We start from the raw sequence: 22062 nt of genomic DNA, 5'->3' as shown, positions 1-22062 counted from the left end.
CCTCTGAAGAAGTGGTTCCTCTGGCTTTAGATTTCGCTCCGCTGATGAGTGATCCCGCTGACGAGTGATCCCGCTGATGAGCGATCCCGCTGACGAGCGATCCCGCTGACGAGCGTTCCTGTCACGGACCCTACTCGATTTAATTGAGGATAACTAAGCCGGGAAACCGCGACGAAGGGACACAGTTATCGATGGCGATAGAAAGGGAGTTTCTGTCATGACCGGACTTAATTAAGGATAAATAAGCCAGGAAAACGTAACTAAGGACACAGTTATCGACGGCGGTAAAAAGGGGGTGAACAAATAATAGAGGATCGAACTAAAATTTGTTTAAAGAAAGGAAAATTTATAGTACACCTGATGTTTAGTCACAAGACTCGAACAGACTTGTAGGTTCAGATAAAACTGGCTTAACTGAAAGAACATAAAACCTAAGAGTACGCAGCGGAATAACATAATCTGATTACATGTATGGAGACATGTATCCAAGAGTTCATTCATTTAACCTATGACAAAAGCTCCGCTCTTCACTTCATCTCCATCAGCCACTGCTCAACCTGCACATTTAGAAATATATGCAGGGCTGAGTACGAGAGTACTCAGTGGGCACGTGTGCCTAAATATAAAATACATGCATCATAAAACTGTAAATTGTCATGCCATCAATAACAGTACAGCAAGGGAGTTTTTGTGAAATAGGCCCAAGCTTACTAAATTTATTTGTGATTCTTAAAGTTCGTCTGATCAGACTAAGTTCTCTTGTATTCTATCATATCTGGAACTGTGTGTCGGAGAGGTGGCCACCTCTCACGAACACTTGACCGGCCAACCCGCTAGATGACTCACGGTCATTGGTGTACACTAGTCAAGGCAGGATAGCTATGAACTGCTCAAGACCCGAATTCGATTACATCATTGGCAAAGCCAAAGCAGATAGATATCATACTAAAACTGAAACATTTTATGGCAAGACAATACTTGAAATAACTTTAATTCAAAGATTTTGTAACGAAATTAAACTCGTTTGATAGACATATAAAACTGAAATTAACAGTTAATTCATCTCATGCATTTATCTGTATAAGAGGCCTACGCCACGCAGGGGATCTCTATATACGTATAGTGAAAGTAATGCCCACCTGATCCTCAGTGTGGAAGAGAGGTGATCTTAAGCGGTGGTACCGTCCTGTGAACCAATTCCTACAAGACGAGTTCTTAACTCTTAGCACATCTCATGGATAACAAAAACCGTTGTCTACTTGGGATCTCTAGGTCAACCTATTCCCGGACTTACAACGCAAAATCGAACTAGGGATTATGCATTTTACATACGTTAGCTTATCTTGATGCCTTATCTAGGTTAACTCACTCATTTTCATGAAAACTTTGCACAAAACATATCCCAAACTCGTCATGCACATATACATAATATTTCATGAAACATCCTTTAAAACCAACTTTCAAACTTAGAAAAATAATTCAACAACTTGAGCTCTTAAGGGGCTGTTTTGCAACAGACACCAATTCTGCCTCGGATCTCTAAATGAGGCTCCAAAGGACATTCTGGAAACTAGACATTTCAAGGATTATTCTCCAATTTGAATCGAATGAAACAGAGTTCAAACGAGCAAGATATGCCCACTCAAAGATGGGTACTTAACAAGCAAAAATCTGGAAACTTCAGATTTCCAGATTAGAACCAAGTCAATGGGCCTTCTTTAAAAATTCATATCTCCCATTACAAAAGGCCACTGGGAACTCCAAGGGTCAATATGAAAAGTAGGGAGAGAGTGTGACACTCTCCAGTTGAATTTACCCCAAGAAGATTCATGGTTTAGGAGATATTAACATCCAAAGTTCAGTGTACAAAAAGAGTTCAAGTTCGGCAGATTCAAAGTTTAATTCAGAAAAACCACTTTAGGCTTTACCAAAAATTCTACAAATGAACAAATAAGTTCCCAACATGTCAATGGATATTAAATATAAAAATGGGCTTGAGAATCAAAGATTTAGGTTGGCCTTTGCCACCTCAAAGTCGTAGGTTTGTAAAACCTACTGGGGATACACAGAATAAGAACTAGACTTCAAAGAATTATACCGGGCATTTCCCTCATCCAAAAATAGTGAGGCCAGTTTCAAACGAAAGATAAGGGAGTCTAGAGTATCATATTAATGTTTCAAAGGATTTTACCAATTGAAACGTGACTTATGGCCTCCCAAAGATTTTTTACCAGAAATGCATTCCAGACGGGCAGTGATGTTTAACAATTCATAAATAAATCATAAGAGCTCTAAAAATTCTGAAAATATACCATAGTGTAGAAAACATATAAAATATGATACATAATTAAGTTGGGAATTTTTGGGCACCGTTTGGATGGCTGAAATCGCCTTGCAAAATACTGCCGGAGCAGTGTGCTTATGGCAGATTCGCAGCTTTACCTCATGCACGATTTTTCACCCAATAAACTCTACCAAACTAAACATCCAAGACCATAAAACATATCCTCACACAATATAGCACACATATGTGTAAAAATCCGTGGTCTTAAAGTATTTTCAGTTGAGAAGACAAAAGAAAACTCACCCTCGAAGCACAACCTTCACTCTAACTTTACGCCCTAGTTTTCCCATGCTCTCCCTTGCTTTGATACTCCTCTTGGGGCTTCAAGGGCTTCTATGGAGTGTGATAATGGTGGGAGAAGAGTCTGGGGAGATGTGGAGGGACGAAAATGGAGAGGGGAGAAGAGAGTGAGAGCACTTTCTTGCCTTAGCACTTTCTTGGAGTGAAAATGAATGGAATGGGAGAAGTTTGCAGCCACTCTTGCTTTTGGGGAGGCTATGCACGAAAATTTGGGGTAGGATAGGGTGGGGGTGGCTGCCACCAATGGAAGGTACCTTGTGGCATGCAATTTGGTAGTTCCAATGCCAAGTCATGATGGTTCTTGTCCCCTTTTGAATTTAGAAAGGTGGCTGATGTGTAAGTGGGCTTTGGGGCTGAAATGGGCTGCATTTGGGCTCTAAAATAGGGCCTTAAAATCGGCCCACCCTTGGCCCTCTATACGGCCCGTAATCGCTCAAACCCGAACTAAAACAAACTCGTATTAGAAATAAATATGCACTTTGCTTTTCATACTTTGAAATGAAAATAAATATACCTATTTATTGAAAACAACAACACACGGAAAAAAATAAAAATAATCATCTTCTTATTTACCGACTTTCTTAAGAGAAAACCTAGGCATCAAGACTCATTAAATCATCGCTAGGATAATTATTCTTTTTAACCGGGAATCAGGGATCTATCATATCCTAGTAATATCAATAGGATCATGTGAAACCTAGGATCGAAAATCCGGGGTATTACAACCTTTGAATAATAATTATTCATCGACTCAAAGATTCTTATCGCGGTCTTAAACACGCGAAGATAAATAATTGCATGCTTGCTAGTGTAGTGACTCTATCTCCAAAATACGAAATTCATAAACATAGATGAAAACATAAAACGCTTCAATTACTGGCAGATAGAAAATTTAACACACAATACTGTAATTAAAATACTGATAAAAGAGCGGGTCACTACAGTTCCCGCTGATAAGTGATTCCGCTAAGGAGTGATTCCTCTGGCGAAGTAATTCCGCGGCACAATCGATTTCTCTGAGTTTTCCATTCCGCGAGTAAAGCCCATTCCTCTGATAGAGCATGCCCCTCTGTTTTATCTTGTTTCTCTACGCTACACACATACTCCTCATCAGTTATGTAACATGGAGAGATTAGTTCCGAGGTTAATATGAATTTTCTATTTCCTTATAGTATGCCTCTGAGAAGACAAAATCGGAATCGAGTAGAAGAAGAGGAGGAAGAACAGAAAGATCCCACACCACCACCTCCACCTCCTCCACAGCAAGAGAGGAGATTAGAAGAACTCTTCCTAAGACAAAACCCACCTACTTTCAGCGGAGCTGGAGACCCCGCTGAAACGGAAGAATGGATCAGAAGTATGGAAAGGATCTTTAGGTTCCTTAGATGTAATGATGCCGAGCGCCTTATGTGTATGTCATACCAGCTCAAGGGGTCCGCAGATTTTTGGTGGGAGGCCAAACAGAAGACTTTGACCCCAGAGCAAGTAGACGAACTTACCTGGGAACAATTCAAAACAGCTCTCTGTGAAAAATACATACCGCGTAGTTATCGCAAGAAGAAGGAGATGGAGTTCGTAAGTTTGAAACAAGGAAATAAGACGGTAGCTGATTATGATCGTTTGTTCTGTGATTTAGCTCGATATGCACCATATCGAGTAGATACGGATGAGAAGATGTCAGAGTTATTTTGTGCCGGATTAAAGCAAGAAATTCGAGTTGTCTTAGCAAGTCAGAGCACACTTACGTATGCCGAGGCACTGAACAGAGCACTAGATATGGAGCAGGCAATGCAGCCAGAGAAAACGAGTCAACCTTCTGTACCCCAAGTGAACCCGAATGCTCAATCGGGGAGTCAATCCTTCTTTGGACAAGGACAGAAGGGAAAAAGGAAGTGGGACGAGAGAAACCAAGGTCCCAAGAAGCCGTGGCAAGGCCAGAATGCGCCACCATATTTTCAAGGCAGAGATAAACGACCTTATGCAGCCCCAGCGGCAGCAGCACAAGGACCAAGAGGAATACCTCCCTGCCCAAAATGCAACAAGTTACATTTGGGAGAGTGCAGAATGGGAACAAATAGCTGTTTCACCTGTGGAAGAGTCGGACATTTTTCCAATCAATGCCCGAACCGACAGCAAAGTGGAACCGGTGGAAGACCGAAACCATTCCAGCCGCAGCTCAAGGCCATGGAAGGAGTCCTACCGCTACCACAGCCAGTACGCCAGCAGCCAATTCACCGACAACATCAGCCGGGGAGACAACCAGCTGGCCCACAGGCGAATCAACAACAACATCATCAAAGAATGTTTGCGATCGATCAGAAAGCCCAAGGCCAGAATCGGGGAAATCCAACAGGTATAGGCGAGATGAAAGGCGTATCCATAGTAGTTTTGTTCGACACTGGAGCGTCACATTCTTTTATCTCTCACACGTGTGTAGATACTTTAGAACTGAAAGTAGAGCCTGCTCCACAATGCCTAAAAGTGTTTACACCTATAGGCAGAACTACTACGGTGTCACACGTTTGTCCTAACGTAGAATTCGAGTTAGGAACGCTAAAGCTCGAGGCCAAAAATCTGAGGTTGATGCCTATGTGGCACTTGGATGTAATTTTGGGAATGGACTGGTTGGAAGAGAACCATGCGAAGATACAATGCAAGGAGAGACAGATATCTTTCCAGCCACCTGGCCAAGAGCCTACTGCCTTCGTTGGCATTGAAGAAAAATGGAAGAAGACGCCAATCATCTCGGCTTTGCGAGCCAAGAAGCTTTTGCAAAGGAAAGATACGACCGCGTATGTCGTATATTTAAACCAAAAGGAAGAATCCAAAGCGGATATCGATGACGTGCCAATTGTGCGAGAGTACAAAGACGTTTTCCCTGAAACTTTGCCAGGTTTACCACCTGATCGACAGCTCGAGTTTACGATAGACCTCGAACCTGGAGTCGCACCGATGTCGAAAGCGCCATACCGGATGGCCCCAGCAGAATTGCAAGAATTGAAGTTGCAACTCCAAGAACTCCTAGACTTGGGTTTTATTCGACCTAGTGTTTCCCCGTGGGGAGCGCCGGTCCTTTTCGTCAAGAAGAAAGATGGCAGCTTGAGGTTGTGCATCGACTACCGAGAGCTAAACAAAATGACGTTGAAGAATAAGTATCCGTTGCCCCGGATTGACGATTTATTCGACCAACTTCAAGGAGCATGTACGTTTTCAAAAATCGATTTGAGAATGGGATACCATCAATTGAAGGTACGAGCAGATGACATCCCGAAGACGGCTTTTCGCACAAGATATGGACACTATGAGTTCACAGTTATGCCTTTTGGACTGACGAATGCCCCCGCAGTATTTATGGATCTTATGAACCGAGTCTTTCACGAATACTTAGATAAGTTCGTGTTAGTGTTCATAGACGACATACTAATTTACTCAAAGGGTAAACAAGAGCATGAGGAGCATCTGAAGATTGTTTTGGAGAGACTGCGAGCTGAAAAGCTTTATGCTAAGTTCAGCAAATGCGAGTTTTGGCTCGAGAAAGTCCATTTTCTCGGCCATATCGTTTCGGCGAGAGGGATTGAGGTAGATCCGGTGAAAGTACAAGCAGTACAAGAGTGGAGATCGCCGACTACGCCACATGAAATCCGTAGTTTCCTAGGATTGGCAGGGTACTATCGGAGATTCATTGAGGGCTTTTCAAAAATTGCCAAGCCATTGATGCACCTGCTAAAGAAGGAAGTCAAGTTCGAGTGGACGGATGATTGTGAATGAAGTTTCCAAGAGCTGAAAAAGAGACTTACTACTGCCCCGGTGTTAGCCGTACCCAAGGCAGATAAGGAGTATGCCGTTTACACGGACGCGTCGAAGAATGGTCTAGGATGCGTGCTTATGCAAGAGGGAAAAGTGATAGCATACGCTTCACGACAACTGAGACCGCATGAGGTGAATTACCCGACGCACGATCTAGAGCTTGCAGCAGTAGTACACGCTTTGAAGATTTGGAGACACCACCTCTACGGAGTAAGGTGTGAGATTTACACAGATCACAAAAGTCTCAAATACTTCTTTGAGCAAAAGGATCTGAATATGCGACAAAGAAGATGGCTGGAGTTGGTAAAAGATTACGATTGTGGAATCAATTACCACCCGGGAAAAGCCAATGTCGTGGCCGACGTGTTGACCAGGAAGAATCAAGTGGAGTTAGGATTTCTCCTTACTCAAGAGAGGAGCTTGATCAGAGAATTCGAGAAGATGAAATTTGAGGTAGTACTACCACCCCAGACGGCAGAAAGCATGATTGCTACGCTGAGTATTACCCCGACCTATGATCGAGGATAGTCACAGCGCAGAGGGAGGATGAGAAGTTTGAGGAGCTACGATCAAAGATCCGAATTGAGAAGATGGATGGATATCATGAAGCGGCCGACAACGCCATCATGTTCGAAGGACGATTGTGTGTGCCTAATGTAGAAGAGTTAAAGAATGAAATCATGAGCGAAGCTCATGACACACCCTACGTTGCACACCCAGGAAGTACAAAAATGTACCAAGACTTGAAAACTAAGTTTTGGTGGGAGGGCATGAAGCGAGAGATTGCATCCTTTGTTGAGAAATGTTTAGCATGTCAACAGGTGAAAGCACTTCACCAACGACCCTATGGCAAGTTGCATCCACTAGAGATTCCTGAGTGGAAGTGGGACCATGTACCTATGGATTTCGTGACTGGATTGCCAAAGTCGAAAAGAGGGAATACATCCATTTGGGTGATCATTGATAGATTGACGAAGAGTGCACACTTTATACCGATCCCGATCACTTATGGATCTCACAAGCTAGCTCAGATCTATATTCGCGAGATAGTGCGATTGCATGGAGTACCGATGACGATCACATCGGATAGAGATTCGAAGTTCACATCGAGATTCTGGATGAGCATACAAAAAGAGTTGGGTACTAAATTGAATTTTAGTACGGCGTTTCATCCGCAAAAGGATGGACAATCCGAGAGAACCATACAAATCTTAGAGGATATGCTTCGAACTGCTGTGTTGGACCGAGGAGTCCAATGGGAGCAAGTTTTGCCCCTAATTGAGTTTGCATATAACAACAGCTTCCAATCAACTATCAACATGGCTCCATACGAAGCCCTTTATGGAAGAAAGTGTAGATCCCCGTTGTATTGGGATGAAGTTGGAGAAAGGAAGATACTTGGTCCCGAGGCCGTAGATGAGATGATCACCATTGTCCGACAGATTCGGCAGAGGATTAAAGAAGCACAAGACCGACAGAAGTCTTATGCGGACACCAGAAGAACGGAGATTCATTTCGATGTGGGTGATAAAGTTTTTCTCAAAGTTTCCCCATCTCGAGGAGTGCACCGTTTTGGAGTCAAGGGGAAACTGAAACCGAGATATATTGGACCGTATGATATACTAGAGAAAGTAGGCCCTGTAGCCTATAGACTTGCGTTACCGCCGAGTATCGCGAACGTCCACGACGTTTTTCACGTTTCACAATTGAGGAAGTACGTGTTTGATCCCAGACATGTCATTCACCAAGAAGAAGTATCTCTTGAACCAGACTTGAGCTATGAAGAGAGACCCGAAGCCATTCTGGATAAGAAGGTTCAACAACTACGAAGCAAAGCAATTTCCTTGGTGAAAGTACAATGGAGACATCACGACAAAGAAGAAGCAACATGGGAACTTGAGGAAAAGATGAAGGAGAAATACCCCGAGCTTTTTTTTCCGAAGGTGAGTAACACAAATTTCGGGATGAAATTTTTTCTTAAGGGGGTAGGATGTAACACCCCATACTTTTCCTTATGTTGAGAGATAGAGTTTTAACGCGATTGAGAATACTGCGATGTTGAGATGCGAGATTATTTTCTCTCATGACCAGATAAGATAGGTTTTCTATTAAATAGAGTTATGAGTAGACGAACCAAGGATGGAGTTAGAGTGATGAGATTTGAGGAACGAGTCAGGATTTTATTTTACTTCCGACTACCGGGAATAGAATTACCGGATACCGAGTATCAGAGATTGACTGTCCTATTAAGAAAAATAGGAACTTTGAGTTTGACATAGAGTCGAGGAAGAAAAGGAGAGAACCCTTGATGATATTACCTTGAAGTAGCATCGACACTATTGAGAACCTTGAGAGTTAAGGACTAGTTTACTAAGGTCGAGAGAAAGATATCGATGGATGGTAATATGAGTGAAATAGAGATGTTAAGAGAATTGAGAATGATGTTAGACTCAGATGAAGATGTTATTTGAGTGAGACGAAGTGCTAGAGATAGAGTCGAGGTAGTATTTGAGAATTTCTATAGAGAGGATTAATCTAAAGTGACGATTAGAGAAATGACGAGTGATGATCTGTTTTTAATGTGATAACTTTGTGAGTTATTTGTTTGACGTTATGTGATTTATATGATACGTGCGCACTTATATTATTTGAGTCAGTATAATTTTCGAAATTAGCACAAATGATTTGAATTACCGTCGCACACTCCTACACTCACAATCAATATTTTAATCCCTTTCTCACATGTGGATAATTAGCCGGATTAGGCTTGCTGCTAAGGGGGAGACAAGGTACTATTTGAGCATTTAATGCTACTTATCTTATGGAATAAGAATCTTGTTAAAACCGAAACGTCTCTCTCTCTCTCCGTCATTTCTCATCATTTTCGGCCCTTCAACTTCTCCTCTCTCCCTCACGACATTCTCTCTCCTCCATTGGAGACTAAGCTCGAAGCTTCACCAGTCATAACTGAGATAAAATACTCCACTAAATCTAGCCTTAAACACTTTCCACGCCTGTTTCAAGAAGATTTGTTGAGTTATAACCTGAAGAAATCGATAAAAGACGCCCTTTTTCTTGAAACTCTTTGAGTAAGTGTTCTGATTTTTTGAGTCTAGACTTGTTGTGAGAAGTATGTGGTGATTTGCATGAGTAATAAGATGTTTTAAGTATGAGAAACTTCTCCCCCTCCATTTTTCTTCATTTTCGAAAACTTGGGTTCATACCCTTTAAAAATCTTTCTTTTCTTAAACCGAGATGAGAAATGTGTTATATGTGATGTTTTGTATGTTATACGTGATGATTTGAGGTGATTATAATGTGTTTTACAAAACTTAGTCTTGAGCATGAGTTTTTGCAAAACTGAGTCTGGAGATATGAGTTTTTGCAAAACTGAGTCTGGAGATATGAGTTTTTGCAAAACTGAGTCTGGAGATATGAGTTTTTACAAATTGAGTTGATATAGGTTTATGAGAAAAATCTGTAAAGTGATGTCTTGCATAATGTTTTAATGTTGAGTAAGAACTTGTGATAGGATTAACGTGTTTTTGATGATTTTTGAGTTTGTAGAGTTCGTGAGTGAGTTATGATGATGCATGATAAGTTTTGATGTTGAGAGTGTTTGTTGATTTTTTTTTAGAATGAAAAAGTTGACGAGTTTTCGAGTTGCTCTTGATTGCACCGTTCTGTCTTGAGTCTTGCTCTACTCGGAACCGAGAAGTCATTCCCCCGGGTATGCCAGGGAAATTGTTTCCCCGCTGGCATGCCAGAGAAATCGTTTCCCCGCTGGCATGCCAGAGAATTCAATTCCTCTGAGTTCGATTCCTCTGAGTTCGATTCCTCTGACGATCGATTCCTCTGACGATCGATTCCTCTGATGTTTGATTCCTCTGATGTCTGATTCCTCTGACGTTTGATTCCTCTGGCGACAGAGAGTTCGCCATTCCTCTGACATTTCTCTGCTGCTATGCCAGAGAGTTCATGATTTCGCTGCCCGGGCAAGTTGATTCCTCTGCCCTGGCGAGCATTTCTCAGCTGTTTCGCCGAGTTGCTCCGCTCCGCTCGGCTGAGTTTTTTTTCACTCCGACCACCGAGCATTCCTTTGCTCTGGTCTCCGAGTCAAACTTATGTTTCCTTACTTGTGATATGTTTTTAAGTGAGTTGTATGCTTAAGTGTTTTGCATGCTTATGTGCTTGATTGCTCTTAATCTAGCCTTTTAAGCGTTAAGTTGAGAATAAGATTAGAGTTTATTGTCATAGAGTCGAGTGATTAGACGGAGATAAGCTCAGAATAATTATGATGAGTGTTATTATAAGATTAAGGTTAAGCTTTTCGTGAGGAAGTTTCTAACTAGTTCCTCACTTGTCGCATGCACTACTCCGATGTTACAACTACAGAAACCAGTCGAGGACGTAAGTGAAGATCTTTCTGAGGTACCACCTGCAATACGCCAAGTTTCTACAGGTGGGCAGTATGTTGAGAATATGTTGAGTATGAAATTATACCGAGTTTTCTGAAATGATTTATTGATGTTATGAACTTATCAAATGTTGAGTTAAAATGATGTTTATGAACTGTTTGACTTGCCAATATTTCTGATGATGAACTTGTGTGTTACCCTCTACTGATGAGACGAATTCGGATCCTGCCACAAGCGGGGTTGTGTACACAGAGGTGACTGTGAGCCGTCTTCGGGTCGGCCGGTCACGGTGCTTGAGAAGGAGGCCTACTTCTCAGTACCTTGGTTATGATGATGAGTTGTAGATGCGGTACATACATGTTGATTATTTTTGTCTGCAGACACTTATTTATGATGTTTGATTATGACAACTGCATACACAGCTTCTTTGACGTTAACTTTATTTCTGTGTATTGCTGATGTTAAGGCAAGCTTCAAACATATAGCTCTAAGAGCATTTTTCTTGTCTTTCGGCGTCTGCCCACTGAGAATTATGTACTCACGCCCTGCATATATTTCTAAATGTGCAGGTTAAGCATGGTCGGAGGATGGCGTGGTGTTGGCGGGGAGTGTTGTTTCGGATGATCACCTTTTGTCACACTTTCACCTCCGTGGTAGCTTTATGTTTGGAGTTGTGCTAGACTTGATTAAGGAATACACTCTCAGCTATATGTCTCCATACATATAGTCTGATCACCTTTTGTTGTGTAACTCTGTACATTTTTGGAATCCTTGTAAATATTAACTACGACCGTTGTAGTTGTTAACAAAACTTCGATGCTTTGCTTTATATAGAGATGCCGATGTTCATAATTTAGAAAGAATGTTATAACGTTAAAGTTGTTATGAGTTGTTTATGCTTCCGCAAAATGATGAGATTAGTTTCAAGCCTTAGTTCCCTTCTTTTATTTTAAGTCGTATCGATACCCGGTCTACGCTATCACTGGCTAGGCGGCGGGCTGCGACAAACAAGCAGATATGATCAAACTCGACAAGAGTATCAAGACATAAGAACGAGATTTGAAAATCTCCTTAGGGAGCGCAGACAGATCATCAGAGAGATCGATCATGTACAAGATGCTCGAAGGATCATCATGCGCTATATACCAGACGAAGGCGAAGCTGATAGAAGAAATATTCAAGAGCGCAGACTGATCAACAGACTGAAACTGCTTCAGTCTCAGAAACAAGAACTTCTGCCACCTCTTGAGGAAACAGAGATAGACTTCAAAAGGACGTCAGAAGTATTTGAAAAAGTGATTCATGAAGAAACACTTCAGTTCAGAAGAATGATGAAACAAGAGAAGAACGTGCAGCAACAGTCGACAAGTTTGCAATTGAAGGAGAACCAGTCATCCAGTTAAGGGGGAACTTCCACGACAGTTAACGACTAATCTAGTACTATTCACTGTGTAAGCTTCTCTCAACAAATTCATTTGTTTTAATGACTGAGTTTCTTTACTTATTTCGACTGAAAAATTGCTCTTAGCTAATGTGTCATTAAAATTTACTTTCTCATTTTCTTATTAAATGACACGTAGAAATTTCGTTTAAATATAGATGACACACGTTCACACGATCCCGCCCTTTTTACTAACAAGCGGATTGATCCACGTGCCACGTCTCCATTTGCACGGATTTCAAAAGTTTATTGAAACCGCCTTGTGCACGATCTTCCACATTCTCTTCAAAATCGTTTAATCTCCTGAAAAAGATTTACTCAATCTCAGAGAAATCTTTTGTGCCAAAATCATCGAGTGTGCTTTCTCTCCAAGACTAACAGTGAAATTCCACAGTTCAATCTCTGTGAGAACAAATTTGCAGATTTTTGCAGAAATCTTTCTTTTCAAAATCCACATGGCAAAATCCACCTCTCAACAAACAGTGTGTTACGAGTCCATCGTTACATCTGAGGCTCTTCAGAGTCTCACTGAATTTGACAAGATTAATGAAATCTTGGAACGCCATGGATGGACGAGGTTTCTTCAAAGCTCACCGGAATTCCTTCTCGACAAGCAGACCATCAGAGAATTCTACGACAATATCAAGACTGATGAGTCAACTGGTGACTTCACAACGGAAATCCATGCCTTCACCAATGAAGACTTATCAGAATCAATGAACGTCACCATCAACGTCTCTCGAGCGGCAAGAGAACTGTTCAATCTTCCAACAGAATTACCAGTGATGCGTCTTCGACTTTTGGGCCATTTGGCTCTATTTTTCTCTTTGTTTGTGTCAATTCAAGTCCATCCGGGGGAAAATCTTGTTGTTAAGAAAGGAGAATCCAGTGGAGCGGAAATGGAAGAAACGTGGTCGGAATGGGTATTACCAAAGCCCAGATTGCAACGTTATGTTTACCAGCATGGAGCCTAGGTGCAGTACCTCTGAAGTCTAACTTGGGGTATGGGAACCCGAAGAAACCCACCTGGTATGAGTCAAACTGAAAGAAGCAATCCGTCCGACCACTACAAGGAGAAGCATACAACCGAAGCCAAGTAAGGAAAGTGGATCCCGAAGATTTGATGGAAGAATGCTGAAAGATGGAGAAGGAGCTGGAAGAATCTGGAAAAGGGGAAGGTTGACTACAGCATGTAGCTGGAAGATATCTCCAATCGGATCAATCAAGGATTGAGCTAAAGAAGGAAAGAAGATCTCGATGAAGATATGAAGCCGGCGTAGCTAGGGTTAGCCCTCCACCGTTTTTTGCAGTATAAAAGTGTCAAGACGACCGGCGTGAAGAAGCTTTTGCCTGACTGAACTTTTATTTTATTTAGTTTATTACTCTAAATCTTGTCGAGTGTGGCAGTGAAAACAATTTACATTTCCAGTAATTTATCATTTCCCATTTTTCAATTCGAACAAGATTAAGGCTCGTGGCCTTAGGTACTATTTCCCTTATTCAAGTATTTCCCTTTTGTTATAAGATGTGTTTAATTCATTTTGCATTCATGATTTCTGCTATGTGTGAGTAGTTCCTTCGGTGAGGTTTTAGGGGAGGAAATAATTGTTGTCAACATGTAAACATTCGTGACGTATTTGTTCTTTCGGTTGAGTCTCGTGGTTCTGGAAGGATCTGTTCGAAACCATGGACAGTAGGGGCCTAACGGGTGATCTCCGTTCGGTAAAATGCTGTCTGTGTCAAGCAAAGGCCAGGGTATACCAGGGCGTGACAACCGGTATACCCAGGACCGAGTAGCTGAGTTGCGTCAACAAAAGGCGTTGTAGATCCGGAAGGTGGGGAAAGGATTGATGGGATACACTATCCTTCCTCAGTCTTGGGCTTCTTTAGAGACTATCCATCAACTGTGACGAGGCATCAAGCCATGGTTATCAAACGAGGAAGGTAACTTCTGCGCCGTAGCATGTCTATGACTGGTCGGCTAACAAGCCAAAAATGGTTGTGTCCAGGAGGCATGTGTCACTCAAAGTGCAGAGTTGGGGACCTCGGGAGAGAAGGTTGGTGAGGGTCATACTTGGTGAGTAACGGGTATGACTACCATCTAAGGAGAAGTGAAGCACTGCTTTGTGATCGGGGATTGTGTGACCTTCGGACCAAGTGATTACAATGGACTCAACGATCCTAAGTGTGAAGTGTAACCTCTTGAAATGCCCCAATGTCTTTGGGCCACGCCTTGAGTTTATATGGATCATTGACGGATCATCAGTATACCTATGACCGAAACAAATGTGACAGCAGTTATGACATAACCGAATAACCTCACCCCTTTGTTATTATTAATCTTTGTTTAGTTTCTAGTGCAGAGTATACAGATTGAGACCAGTGACACCTTAGTTTGTCGTCGGAGAACAAAGTGGTTCCTCACTCCCTGTGGGATTCGACCCTACACTTACCACTAAGACTTGTTTCTTATTGTGAGACGTAGGAGCGTGTATTGTCTGTTCTGGGCATACACAAGTATTTTGCTCGCACCGCATGACGGGTGCGTGTCAAAATTAGCGCCATTGCCGGGGAATGACGAGCAGCAATTTTGTTCTCTCCTCATTCCATTTTCCGCTGCTGGTGTATGCGTGGAACTCGTAGAGCTGCAAGAGCATTGGTGTTTGACCTTGATATTGATCGGACCGAAAGACGACTATGCGCAGGAGCACGGATAGCGAGACGCGAAGCTATGGCAGAAGCCGAGCAGGCGCAGACCCTCAGACTGTTGGCATACCCAACTAATCTTAACTTGAGGCCCAACGGGATCACCTTACCAGAAAACCCGTTCGCACCTCGTCGGTATGACCTGAAGCCCTCACTACTTCAGATCTTACCGAAGTTCAATGGATACTCAGGGGATGATCCTCACACTCATCTCCAAGATTTTGAGATGACAATCATGCATCAGTCAAGTGATGAGCAGCAAGAGTATGTCAAATTGATACTCTTTCCTTTTACCTTGGTGGACAATGCGAGAAGATGGCTGTATGACCTACCCGCAGGCAGTGTCACTACTTGGGCACAACTGCAACAGGCGTTCTTAGAAGAATTCTTCCCAGCATCAAGAGTGGAGCGGATGAAATGGGATATCCGCAGCATAAGGCAAGATGGGCTAGAATCCTTCTACGAATATTGGACGCGATTCAAGAGAATGTTGAGCAACTGTCCTCACCACCAAATTTCTCCAAAAGACCAAGTGGAGAGTTTCGTAAAGGGCATGCGGAGGAATGATCGCAGTTTGGTCTTAGCAGCCTGTAATGGATCATTACTGAGTAAGACTCCGTTGGAGATCTTTCAACTGTTGGGCACCATGGCAGAACAATCACGCGATGAGGGGCATGAAAGAAATCTGGAGATACCAAGAAAAAGTGAAGAGAAGGAAGAGATGTCCAAGCTGGAGAAAACTATGGAGAAAAGCATGAACGAACTCAAAGAACTTCTATCGGGCCTGACTATACCGAAGAAGATTCGTCAGTGTGGTCTTTGCGATGCTACAGGGCATCAGTCTGAAAACTGCCCTAACTTCGGCGAAGACATCGTTGATGTTAATGCTATCGGGGGGCATGATGGGAATCCACGCAAGTATGATCCCTTTTCAAACACTTACAATCCAGGATGGAGGGATCATCCTAATTTTCGGTGGAAGCAAGATGGTTAGGCCCAACAGCAGAACAACATGGGAGTACCAATGCAACGCCCTCTGTATAATCAGAACCAACATCAACAACAGTACCAGCTGGGACCACCATAACCAGAATCAACAACAGCCTCCTTACCAACCACCACATAGGAGGGCACCATGGGAAGAAGCCATCGAAAACATGGTTAAAGAAAGCGAGAAATTTCGCAATGAAATTCACGCCGGTATGAACCAAACCAACCAGCAGATTAGTCATTTGACTAAAGCTGTGGCCAAGCTGGAGGAAAATGCCGGTAAACTTCCAGCCGTGGGAATCAACCCAAGAGAACATGCCCAAGTTGTGCTAACTGAGTTTCCAGACGGAGATGAGAAGGAGGAAGAGTTGTTGGCTGAGGCTGAACTGATTCAAAGAAACTTGAGTAAAAGTGGTGGAGGCCTAACTGCTGAACAAGCTAGAGATAGCAATCTAACCGACGCACCCTACCCAGGACGCCTGAGACAGAAAGCTAAAGAGAAGGAAGCAAGTGAAATGATGAAGATGTTTTAGAAAGTGGAGTTAAGCATACCCTTACTCGATGCTATCAGGCAAATTCCCAAGTATGCTAAATTCTTGAAAGACCTTTGTTCGAGAAAAGTGAAGATGGAGGAAGAAGTCCGTTATGTGATGGGAGAAAGTGTCTCGGCGGTGATCCAACGGAAGTTGCCCACGAAGCGGAAGGACCCAGGAATGTTCACCATTTTGTGTAACATTGGCGGAACAAACATGGATAAGGCCATGATGGACTTGGGAGCTTCCATAAATGTGATGCCTTTGGCCGTCTACAAAAGATTGAATATTGGGGAGATGAGAAACACCCGTGTGGTCATATAGTTGGCCGACAGATCCAACGCCTATCCTGGGGGAGTGGTAGAGGACGTACTGATCAAGGTTGGGGATTTGATTTTTCCAGCTGACTTCTATGTTCTGGATACCGGACCTGAAACTAGAGAGAATGCTATACTATTGGGAAGACCATTCATGATGACCGATGGAACTAAGATCGATATGAAAACTGGAATTTTAACATGCGAGTTCGATGGAGTCCAGGAAGAGTTCAACATCTATGAAACCATGAAGAGGAAACAGACAATGGAAACGGTGGACATGATCGATGTGTTCGAACCCCTGGTACAAGAACAGGGAATTGCTTTTGGTTCGGGGGATACCACAGAGAAAGTGATTCAGTATGGTCTAACTGATCGAGATGCGGAACATATGGAGGGTGATGAGATGAAGGAAGCCATCATGGAACTTTACTCTCTCCGAGAAAGTACCCTGGAAGTCGGGGTGGAAGTAGATCAGAGGATCAAGGAGTTAATCCAGGAAGTCTATCTGGTTGGAGGAATAGAAGCAAGCAAACCAGAGTTATTGGCTCAGTATGGGCAGAACGAAAAGTTGTTGCCTTCAATACAGAAGGCACCCACACTGGAGCTCAAGAAGCTGCCTAAGCATTTGCAGTATGCTAATTTGGGTCCAGAAGAGACACTCCCAGTCATCATCAGTGCGGATCTGACCCTTGTGCAATAAGAACGTTTAGTCAGAGTCTTACGGGAGAACAGCGAAGCCATTGGTTGGACCTTAGCTGATATCAAGGGCATCAGTCCCACGGAGTGCATGCACCACATCTATCTTGAGGAAGGAGCCAAACCTGTTCGAGACTCACAAAGAAAGATGAATTCAGTCATGAAGGAAGTGGTGTTGAAGAAGATTCTCAAGCTGTTGGAATTAGGGATCATTTACCCCATATCCGATAGCCAATGGGTGAGTCCCGTCCATGTTGTACCGAAGAAGTCGGGGATACAAATTGTGGAGAATGATCAGGGCGAGCTAGTACCCACTCGTTTGTAGATAGGATGGAGAGTTTGCATCGACTACAGGAAGCTGAACGAGGCCACAAGGAAGGATCACTTTCCATTGCCCTTTATTAACCAGATGCTCGAAAGATTAGCTGGTAATGCCTATTACTGCTTTCTAGACGGATACTCCGGATACATGTAAATCTTTGTAGCACATGAAGACCAAGAGAAAACCACTTTCACCTGTGTGTTTGGAACATTTGCATATCGAAGAATGCCGTTTGGATTGTGCAACGCACCAGGAACCTTTCAACGGTGTATGATGAGCATTTTCTCCGACTTACTTGAGAACTGTATTGAAGTTTTCATGGATGACTTCACCGTCTATGGAGACTCGTTTGATACTTGCCTAAAGCATCTTGAGCTCGTGTTGAAGAGATGCGTGGAAAAGAGCTTGGTTTTGAACTATGAGAAATGTCATTTTATGGTAAAAGAAGGAATAGTACTGGGTCATGTGATCTCGGAGATGGGAATCGAAGTGGATAAGACGAAGGTCGATTCTATCGCCAAACTACCCTACCCGACGACAGTAAAGCACATACGGGCATTCCTTGGTCATGCAGGGTTCTACCAGCGATTCATCAAAGATTTCGCCAAGATTGCTCAGCCCATGACCAAACTTCTGCAACAAGATGTGTCGTTCGAGTTTGATGATGATTGCAAGGAGGCATTCACAGTTTTAAGAAACAAGTTGGTGTCAGCTCCCATTATTCAACCTCCGGTTTGGGACTTACCATTCGAAATCATGTGTGATACCAGCAACCATGCCGTTGGAGCAGTACTGGGGCAGAAGAAAGGAAAGGAGAGTTGTGTAATCTACTACGCATCCAAGACCTTGAATCCAACACAGTGCAATTATACCACTACCGAGAAGGAGCTCTTGGCAGTGGTGTTTGCCATAGAAAAGTTCTGTTCCTACCTTTTGGGAACAAAAGCGGTTGTTTACACGGACCATGCAGCTTTGAAATATTTAATGGCCAAAAAAGAGTCCAAACCTCGGCTTATCAGATGGATTCTACTTTTGCAAGAGTTCAACATTGAGATAAGAGACAAGAAGGGAGCAGCTAATCTGGTGGCGGACCATTTGAGCCGGTTGCAACTGGAAGAGGATGATGGTATGCCTATTACCGATACCTTTCCAGACGAAAAGTTATACTCTGTATGCACCCGAACAGAAAGAGAAAAACTTTATGCCCTAACCAACTAGGAGACATGGTACGCTGATATAGCTAACTATCTGATTACTAAGGAGTTACCCCCAGGGTTGACAAGGTTCGAGCAGAGGAAGCTACTTGTACAAGCCCAATTTTACTATTGGGAAGACCCATACCTATGGAGGATTGGAGCAGATCAGGTCATACGGAGGTGTATACCGGAGGATGAGCATTCCCGAATCTTAGACATGTGTCATGGAACAGCAAGCAGTGGGCATTTTGGAGGGAAGCGCACGGCTCACAGGATTCTAGAAAGTGGATTCTACTGGCTTACTATATTTGCCGACGCAAGGAAGTGGGTACAGAGCTGCTCGAAGTGCCAAATGACTGGAGGTATTACCGCAAGGGACGAAATGCCACAAGTCCCAATCATGCCTGTTGAGATCTTTGATGTGTGGGGAATTGACTTTATGGGACCCTTCCCAAAGTCAAAGAACTATGAATATTGTCGCAGCCCGATTCCCGACGCTAGTGATAGCGGGGTACGAGTATCGATACGACTACTTTTAAAAGAATAATAGATTGAACATCATGCGGAAGCTCGCATCAAAGCATGCTAAGGAAAAATCATCATAAATTAACCCAAGGGTAAAAACATCAACATCGTCATAACTTCATAAATATCAGGAATTTCACGATCAAAAACAAAACGGGTATAGCTCATTTTTCATAAGGAAGAATAATATGCAGAGTATCGCAGCAAAAGGCGAATCGATTATATGTATGAAGACATATAACCGTGAGTATATTGCTTAAATTCAAAAGAAAATCAAAGTATATCAATCATCAAGACTTTATCGTCAAAACGGAAATGCGATAAAGTAAATACATCCTCTAGCAATTCCCCACCAGCACCAGACCAATCTCGCTCCTCGCTTAGTCTGCACATTTAGAAATATATGCAGGGCGTGAGTACATAATACTCAGTGGGAAAATGCCGAAAAACAAGAAAGGTGCTCTTAGAGCTATATGTTTGAAACTTGTCACATCTCAGCAATACACATAAATAAGTTAGCGTAAATGAATCTGTGCATGCAGTTTTAATAATCATAACATCATAAAGAAACGACTGCAGTCAAAGATCTTAACATGTATGTACCACATCTACAACTCATCATCATCAAAGGTACTGAGAAGTAGGCCTCCCTCTCAAGTACCGTGACCGGCCGACCCGAAGACGGCTCACAGTCACCTCTGTGCACAAAATCCCACTTGTGGCAGGACCGAATTCGTCTCATCTCATCAGTAGAGGGTAACATACAAGCTCAACATCAAAAATTGGCAAGTCAAACAGTTCTTAAACATCATTTAGCTCAATATTTGATAATCTCATAAATACCATCATCAATCATTTTAGAAAGCTCATATGATATACGTATACTCAAAATATTGCCCACCTGAAGTCCTTCGCTTAGTTTTGGAAAGAAAACAGGCGACTTACTTCTTCGTGTCGCTCGGGTCTACATATATCATCATCATCGTCATTGAAGGTTCATGTGATAAAACAAACCTTAGTTAGAACTCATTACTAAACTCAATCTTGTCTCAACGATAATTTCTCACTCAACGTCTATTTTCCCAATAAAACTCAATCCCTAGGTATACTTAACTTCTAAGGATTCACACGTCCTTCTCTCGACTTAATACTCAACTCGGATCATACTTATGGCAATCAAGCACATAAACCAGCATAAACACTTAAGCATATAAAGACACACATTGACAAGTCACAAACAAGTTTCACTCTGCACTGACTCGAATTAAAAACATCATCAGACTCGGCACAGAACTCCTCTGAATTTATAACCTATGCCATTTGAAACTTCTTTGAGTCTAGTTTCATTAAAAAAAAAGTAGGATTAAAAACTCCAAGTAGTTTAGGAGATATGACTGTTTTACTACAGTCTACCATATTCGGCAGTTTTGATCAATCGAAAACTTTGATTTTTGAAAAATGGTAAACGTTGCTGAAAAGGTCTGAACTTTGGTAGACACTTATTTAAGACATTCATGTCTCAAAAATAAATATTTGGGCTCCAAAACCCTATGGAAAGATACTGGAACAGATGAATCTATTGACTACTCATCGAACATTTCGGCAGAACGTAGCAGTTTTGGTTTTCTATTTTATAAAACTAGTAAACGAAGTCCAAATGACTTCAAATTTTACCAGTATGCTCAATACTCTCATAATAACGTTTCATAAAATTTTCATGGGGTTTGGGTAACAATAACCCCTCGAAAACAGTAGGTCAGTGCGTCGTGAAAAATAACTCCGAACTCAACCACACAAGTAAACATGCTCAACTCAACATTCCTTCAAAGAAAGCTCATTAAAGCTCATTTTAAACACATATCTCACTCAAAAACATTCAAGCATATTATAATACTCATCATACTCAATCTCGACTCTCCTCTTACATCATAAACTCAAATCTCAAGGAAAACGTTTCAACGAACGCATCAATTCAATTCTCTTTTCATTTTCATGCTCAAAATTACTCAATCATTCATAAATGACCTCATACATCATATAACTCATTATACACACATATATCCTCTTTAATCATGCAAACTAAACTCTAACACAACTCACGTATCAACGTGGATTCTTATTAAAAGCATGACAAACGTTCACATAATGGTCATAAGGCAATTAGACCTCATTTAATCAATCATCGACCTCTCAAATTATGAAAACTCAAAAACTCATGCAAACTAAACTAAGTCAAAATTTTACTTAGCCAACAAAAGACCTAATCAAACATACTTAGACACTAATATCATGCCCAAAAACATATATCTTAAACCAAATCACTTAATAGACACATAGGCAAGAAAGTCCTAATTTTCATTAAACTAAACTCTTTGAAATTTTATAAACACTCATGAATCTTTAATCTAATCATAGATCTATCAATTTTAACCATTTAAACTCACATATAAACCATCAATTTACA

At 42.0% G+C, this 22062-nt stretch overlaps 2 long non-coding RNA genes across 2 annotated transcripts; both read right to left on the bottom strand.

Moving 5' to 3' along the window:
- Positions 1–302: 302 nt before the first annotated feature.
- LOC131024318 (uncharacterized) lies at positions 303–2926 on the bottom strand. Its single transcript, XR_009101760.1, has 3 exons — positions 2588–2926; positions 1140–1200; positions 303–557 (listed from the first exon to the last, which is right to left on the bottom strand). It is a non-coding gene; the product is annotated as an uncharacterized LOC131024318 (long non-coding RNA).
- A 16765-nt stretch (positions 2927–19691) lies between these two features.
- LOC131024317 (uncharacterized) lies at positions 19692–20607 on the bottom strand. Its single transcript, XR_009101759.1, has 2 exons — positions 20202–20607; positions 19692–19983 (listed from the first exon to the last, which is right to left on the bottom strand). It is a non-coding gene; the product is annotated as an uncharacterized LOC131024317 (long non-coding RNA).
- Between the last annotated feature and the right edge of the window lie 1455 nt (positions 20608–22062).

Source organism: Salvia miltiorrhiza, chromosome 5, assembly GCF_028751815.1.
Source record: "Salvia miltiorrhiza cultivar Shanhuang (shh) chromosome 5, IMPLAD_Smil_shh, whole genome shotgun sequence".
Lineage (NCBI taxonomy): Eukaryota > Viridiplantae > Streptophyta > Magnoliopsida > Lamiales > Lamiaceae > Salvia > Salvia miltiorrhiza.
The sequence above is the reverse complement of the archived record's forward strand: the minus strand, read 5'-3'. Positions and strand labels throughout refer to the sequence as shown.